Source organism: Amblyomma maculatum, chromosome 1 (assembly GCF_055883805.1).
Source record: "Amblyomma maculatum isolate TAMU_Amacu chromosome 1, ASM5588380v1, whole genome shotgun sequence".
In the NCBI taxonomy this organism is placed as follows: Eukaryota; Metazoa; Arthropoda; class Arachnida; order Ixodida; family Ixodidae; genus Amblyomma; species Amblyomma maculatum.
In genome coordinates, this window is record NC_139344.1 from 270,091,443 (window position 1) to 270,098,581 (window position 7,139).

At 52.9% G+C, this 7,139-nt stretch overlaps 1 pseudogene; it reads right to left on the reverse strand.

Annotated features, from left to right (window-relative positions):
- Positions 1-645: 645 nt before the first annotated feature.
- On the reverse strand, positions 646-6,580 carry LOC146206515 (adiponectin receptor protein pseudogene; annotated as a pseudogene).
- Positions 6,581-7,139: the final 559 nt, after the last annotated feature.

Consider the following 7,139-nt stretch of genomic DNA (forward strand, 5'->3'; position numbering starts at 1 on the left):
GAGCAGGATGCTAGGTTAAAAAAACTAATAGGCATACTAACGTTAAACAGACTCGTAAGGAAATAGCAGTTTACGGTGGGTAGCGAGACGCTGCAAGTGGTAAGGGAATACTTCTATTTGGAACAAGTGGTTACCGCAGATCCTGGCCACGAGAGTAAAATAACTAGGAGAATAAGATTGGGGTGAAACGTAGTTAGTAAGCACTCGAAGATTAGGAATGACAGCTTACCAGTATCCTTCCAGATGAAGTACATAACAGCTGTATCTCACCGGTACTCACCTATGGGGCAGAAACGTGGCGGCTCACGAAAAGGGATAAACATAAATTGAGAACAATGCAAAGAGCTATGGAAAGAAAGTTTTCAGGAGTAACGTTAGGAGAAAGGAAGCGCGCTGGGCGGGCCAGGGAACAAATGAAAGTTTTGGGAGACCAAACCAAATGAAAGCCATTGTCATTATATTCAAAAGCAAGAAATGAGCGAGGACAGGACATGCAACGCGAAGGCAAGATAACCGATGGTCGCTAAGGGTAACAGAGTGGATTCAGGGGAGGGGGCGGAGAGGGGGGGGCAGCGTAGCAGGGGCGGTAGAAAGATAGGTGGTTGAGATTAGGACGTTTATGGACGCAGGTGACAGAGGACTGGATTTATTGGAGGGATATGGGAAAGTCCATTTTCTTGCAGAGGACGTAGTCCGGCTGCTGATGATGATGATGAACATAGTGAACTCTGTTGCCCTTGCTGGCAAAGAGAAATGGTGCACGCGAAGAGGTAAGTACGCACTCTTTTTTTTTTTTTTTGCCTTCGCATCTTTTTTTTTTTCTTTTTAAATTCGTTTTATTGGTGTTCGACGATGATGCATTGGTCTTCTGCGTTTGTACGACACCTTGAGCGCCTCCGCAGTCGCACAGAGAGCGCAGAGATGATGCCAGGGCGCAGGTTGCACGAGGCAATGTCTCTGGCTCCAGCACGAGCCCAGTACGGCTCGCCCCGCGAACATAGTGAGTCCATGGTCACGTGTGCAGCCTCATTTAACGAACACCAAAAACATATTTTTATAACCCCAGAGAGATGCAATATGTAGGCAGGGCTAACAATTTCACACTAACGTCGTTGCACGGTGGATTCGTTAATTTTGCCCTTGTTTCGACGAAGAACTAATAATAAAGCTAAATGTTCGCAACTTACCCGACTCTCATTACCCGTACTCAATATCAGAGTTTCGGTGATTATTTTTTTTTCTTTTCAGTGGAGACTATAAAGAGCGAGATTCATTACAGGCATGAGTGGTGGTATGGGAGCAGTCATACTTAGTGTACAGTTTGGAGCAAAAGAAAGCACACTTAATTAGCCGCAAATTGCTAGGCGCACTTCATTTTAGGAATAATTTCTTCGTTATTTACCTGCATAATCCACTCTGGGCGCCACGATTTGTATGCAGTTATGAGGAATCGGACAATATTCACTTTAAAAAGGTAACAGTTAAAATGTTCACTTCGAAATCTTGTTTAATTTCCCTTCCTCTTCACACAGGTAGTCCGTCTTATGTTTAATGGGCACGTTCAAGATCGGGAAGGCACCATTTAAGCAAATGGGCCGTATTATTATTGGTCGTTTGAACCCAACAAATTGAACAGTTTGTAATGCTCGAGATATAGAAACCGCCAGTCCACGTTACGTCTTTCTGGGTATTCAAACAATTTCAATCAGTGTTGTTCAAATCCGGATACCGTGACGAAGAACCACAATCCGCCAACAGAAAGGTTTAAGAAATTCTGTAGAACACAAGCACACGCAGCCATTTGCGCGAACATAGAGAAGATCGCGCAAATTATTGCACTCGCTACGACTACCACCGTGGTCGTGGAGTGTAGAGCAAAGTTATGAATGGTATCTTTAAGTTAAATATCTGCCAAGGCAGAGACAACAAAAAGCCCAGTTATTGCTCATGCACTGTGAACAAGATAAGGCGACCACACGCTCACTGACAAAAAACAAATTGTGAAGAAACATTAGCGTGCAATGCGTGCTATAACTCCTTATGGTGGCAGCGACTATAATTTTGACTTGGGTGAATCTCCCATTTTCTATGACCTGTATCGCATTTGCGATCGGAAAAGAACGGTTCAAAGATAAATGGCTAACCAATCTTGTCAACGAAATGTGGATCGTGCCTCTCTCGTTTTATTTCATCCCTCATGGGGCAGCCGCGCGCCACGCTACTGTCCGAATATTCCCGAGACTGAATTTCGAGTTTCATCTTGTAGCGCACCCCAACCAATACACATGAATGCGCTACGCCGAAAGGAGTAACAGGCGTTGCATGCACGAAGCCTTTGTAAAAGAGACATACATGCCTCCCCTCCACAAGTGTTAACGAACTGAAAGACCTTGGTGGCCTTGACACAATACAGAATGTGTGTTTGAAAGCTGTGCAGGGGACACGCAACGGTGTTGCGACAGAGGAGATCTGTAGTTTTAGCGTGATCACGCTCTGAGCATGCGCACTACTTTTAGATGGCAGTGCGCGCAAGCCCCGCGCATGCGCTCATCTGCGTATGGAGCCGTGAGTGGCATTTTGTGTGTCGACGCTGCAACCGGAGCATAGACAGGAGTGCATTCGACTCGCGTGCGGGCCGTCAGCGTGGCCTCCTGACCGATGCCGCTCAGCCAGCCCACGAGTTCTGTATGCTACAGGTTGCAGCGAGGCTTTGCTGTTCACGGAGGCACCAATACGCGGAGCTTTTCTACTGATGCAACGCTCATGCCTGACTAGAGAACTGCGAGGAGAGTGCGCGATACCGCGGTGTCGCTACGAAAGAAACGCGCACGATGCGCCTGACTCTAGTTGGCGCCCGGTTTGGACCCTCTTGAGTGAAGCCGTTTCTATATTGAGTGCGAGGCGCCCAAACGAGCGCCGCGGGTATCCAAGGCGCAGTTAACTCTAGGAGCCGTCACCAGAATGTTCGCGCGTTCGGCTCTGGCAAAATAAACTCTGCGCCGCAGACGCTATCTTTTGTGACAGGCGGACAAGCTAGAAGAGCAATGAGAGTGACGTTCCTTCCTTTAAAGACCCACATTGCATACTGCTCACACTGCGCCATGCTACCGGCTAGTGTACTGCACGAGCGCATGTATAATTCGTCCAAACGGCAACGAATAGTTAAGAAAGACGATGAACCAGCCTAAACGCTGACCTATGTACAAATGGGCCGCCAGCTAGCGTCGGACCTCTACGCGTTGCTTCCCGATTGAAACAGGTGCACGCGGTGCGTGAAAAATTAAGCGTGGTCATAAAGTGTAGCCCTTATCGCTCGATGAGAGACACGTCGCCGCCCTCAGAGTCAGCGCCGTGAAAGTCTACGCGTGAAGCACCTTGACTGTATGTAGCGCCCATAACGGAGCCCTCAAGGCGAGCGCGACGAAAATATCTGTCTCATATTCCTCCACCAGCCGCGCGAAGCGGGGTTTTCGAAGCAGCATCCCTTCTGCCCTACCTATTCGCCAAGGCTCTGAGAAGAATAGTTGCAGGCAATCACTACGCTGTGTCGTCAAATTTCTGACGTTCCGGAGTGCTCGCTGCCAGAGTGAGCAGACATAGGCTGACGGCGTGATGCCACGCCCGCCGGCCTCGGACAGCCAGAGATATCTCGCCTTCGATGCTAAAAAAATAGGAGGTGAAAGACCTAGATGAAGCACGCCCTCTTCGCGCGTTTGATTCGCAACACACTGCTACTTGGTGTTTCCCCAGCATTCAGCGCGTTCTCGGTCCCGATAGGTAAAGATGTACGGCGAACGATAGAGCCCGTACTTGTCTGCTGTTTCGCCGTTTAGAACGGGGTAGGAAATCGACGACCGAGCTGTCTTCCTCGGGATATGGGCTTGAAGTGGGAAATTGCTAAGTGATATTTAGGAAAGGCAAGGTTAAAAATACTGCTAGTTGTTTGTTGTTGTTGCACAGTCGTTAAAAAGCGGCATAGTTTTTGAAAGTTGCTGTTTCGAGCGCGTTTCGTCGGCAAGCATGCAATTACTATCGCTCACTCGCGGCCCCTTGCGGGATAAAATGAAAATTTCTTAAGTATAAGTGACATTTTGTACTGTACATAGGCAGTTGGAACCCTAACTGTACAAGCGCCCGAGTGGGCAGTAAAATTGCTAGAGGGCTGATGCTGCATGTGTCGCTGAGTAAGGAATGGAGAGGTAAAGTTAATGGCCCAAGCGTTTCACTATCGACGGATCGCCACCAAAAGCAATTCGGAAAGAACTTCTCCCGTTTCATCTATCCTCAACCTATGCGAGCGGTTTAACGTTCTTTTCGAAACGGCACCAAGGCCACGCTGTGAATAGTGCAAAGCTGTTTGTGCATGTAAGGAGACTTCAGCACTCGCAAGACGACTTGAACTGTTTCGCCTCCGCCTTAGTTGCGCAAGTTGAGAGGTTGGTGCATGAAAATTCAGCCACGAGTTGTTGGAAATAATCAACGTCTGTGCTTAAGAAGTGAATCAGTTTCTGCAATACTCGAAATGCTTCCTAAGGACTTGCCAAGCTACCCTAAATCTGTTCTACGCTCTCACTGTCGCTTTTGTGAAGGTTGAAAAACTATGCTATAGACACTGCAAGATGTAAAGAAACAAATGTACGGTACAGAGCGAGATTAGCGGCACTCAGGACATCCAGCAAAGGGCATCGCGGCACTGCGGTTTCAATAGAAAAAGATAGAGGGGCACATTGGTAATGTTGCATTCGGAAAGTTTCCCTGCCAGTGGTGCACCACCACCGGCGCCGACGGAACACTGTCGCCGCTCGCAGGCTGCGTGAGCGGCGACAGCGCTGTGTCGCGGGGGGCGCGTCCTTCGCTCAGGGCGCCCACCGCAGGGTAGGGCGGCGGAAGCACTGAACGAACAACGGCCAGCAGGCGGTGGACAGGTCTTACCGTGTACACCTGCTCGCACAAAACCGCGCAAGGTGAGACAGGGAAGGCGGCAGAGAGAGCGGCGGGATGCACCGTCTACGCACAGCAGATGTGGGCCGGCGGGAAGTATAAAAGTATGCAAAATAGTCCCTCTGTGTCCTCAGGGGAGCCCTCCGGCACGTGTGTGAAACGTCGTCGTCCCGGTATCACAGAAGCTCGCTATTGCTTGCAGGATATGGTCAGGCGCGGCACTGGGCACCGGCAGCCGAATGCCTGTAGAGCGCCATGACGCACAGGCAGCGCAGGTGGATGTAGGCGCCCACGATGACGGCCAGGTGGAAGAACTGGTGGCTGTGGAAGAGGATGTCGCAGCGACCCGGGAAGTAGCGCTCGGGCACGCGCAGCGCGTACAGCGCCACGCCCAGCAGTGCCACCAGCGACATGGCCAGGAGCCAGCCGTAGGCGAGCTCGAAGAAGGCAAGGTGCAGGCCGTGCACCGCCACGAAGTGCACGCCGGGCAGCAGCGAGCAGCTGACAGCCAGGCCGGTGAAGACCGAGGCGCGTAGCAGCCGGAAGTGGGGCCGGCCGAACTTCTCCCACATGGTCAGGTTGATGGTGACCACGCAGAGAGCGTAGCCGAGCAGCAGATAGAAGAGCTTGGTGCGCGGCTCGCACCAGAACAGGAAGTGGATCCACGGCGTGAAGCAGCCGGCCACGATGCTCACGATGCCGCAGTAGTCGAGCCGGCTGAAGAACTTGCCCATGTGCTCCGAGTGGCAGTGCATGGTGTGGTACATGGTGGACGTGAAGAAGCAGAGAAACACGCAGAAGAAAAAGGCGGCGAAGACGGCCTGCTCGGCCAGCGGCAGGCTGTGCCGCCACAGGAACAGTGCGCCCGTCGTGGCGAACGCTACCGAGCCGAGCAGATGCGACCAGATGTTGCCGGTCTCGGTGTGCACACGGAACACGGAGAGCACGCAGGCGCGGAACGAGGGCAGCGGCGGCCGGTGGCCATGGATGAGGTAGTCATTGTCCTGCAGCCACTTGGGCAGTGCGCTGAAGTGGCACACGTCCCACTGCGCCGGCGCCTTCTTGGGCTCCTCGTCCAGGCGCACCTCGACCAGGAACTTGCGGTGCGCGTCGGGCCGCCGTCCGTTGACGTCGAGCAGCGGCTCGCCAGTCCGCACCGGGCTGGCCGCGCACGGCTGCCTGAGTCGGACAACGGGGCCGTCCGGCACGCCGGGGTCCGGGGGCGGCTTCTCGGCCTCGTCCAGAGCATCTTCATTGAGCAACGCCGTGTCTGCTGCCGGCTCGGCCGGGTACAGCTCGGTGTGCGAGGGCTCGGCCGCCTCGGCTGCGCCGTCTGTGTTGCTGGTGAACATCGTCCGTCCCGGGTCACGGCGCGCCGACGACTCCCGGCAGCTGTCGACTGTCGCTGCCGGCCCGCTGGCGGTGAGAGCGAAAGCCGCCTGGTCCCCCGGATGACCCAGATCGGCCGAGGGAAGCCGGCACGCGCCGCTGCGCTTCCGGCATTTCCTCGTGGTCCGCTATCGGCGCACTCGCGCCGGCTCGCCGGCGGCTCGCCAGTCGCACATGGCTCCGCCGGCGATCCTCTGGTCTGCACACGTGAACCGCACGCCGCCGGAGCCGCAGTCGTCTCGACGCAGGCGCTCTGCGCGGCTGACGTCACACCGCATCGCTGCGATCGATGGGGCGGCAGTCCCATCGGCCGGCTTCGGCTGCGGCTCTTCCAACGGGCGCGACATATGACGTCTAGACGGACGCCGCCCAGCACAAGCATGACGTGCACCAGGCACCTGCCCTAAGCGAAAAAATGTAAAAGGATCCCTTAGTCCGTGCGCAGATCGCCTACCCCTTGTTATGAGGTAACGTGTTACCCATGCATGTGTGAGCGAGAGAGTGAACACGAAAAGGAATCTCGAAGAGACGTATACTCCTGCTTCTCTCTTTATTAGAGAAACTCATCCTAACTTGCTTAGATGACTCTCCGCTATTAAAAAAATTGCTTCATATTTCAGCTCTTCTCAAAATTATACCTGAAATAAAATCGCAATTCATTTCAACAGTCGTATTCTTTTCATGACCGTGGCTTTGATATGATTCACTGATCAGAAAGTAAAATTTATTTGGAATAGCCTTGATACTGGCTGAACGCCTGTTTTTCGAACATAGTGGAACGTATGTCACTTTAAATGGGGAGCGCGTCC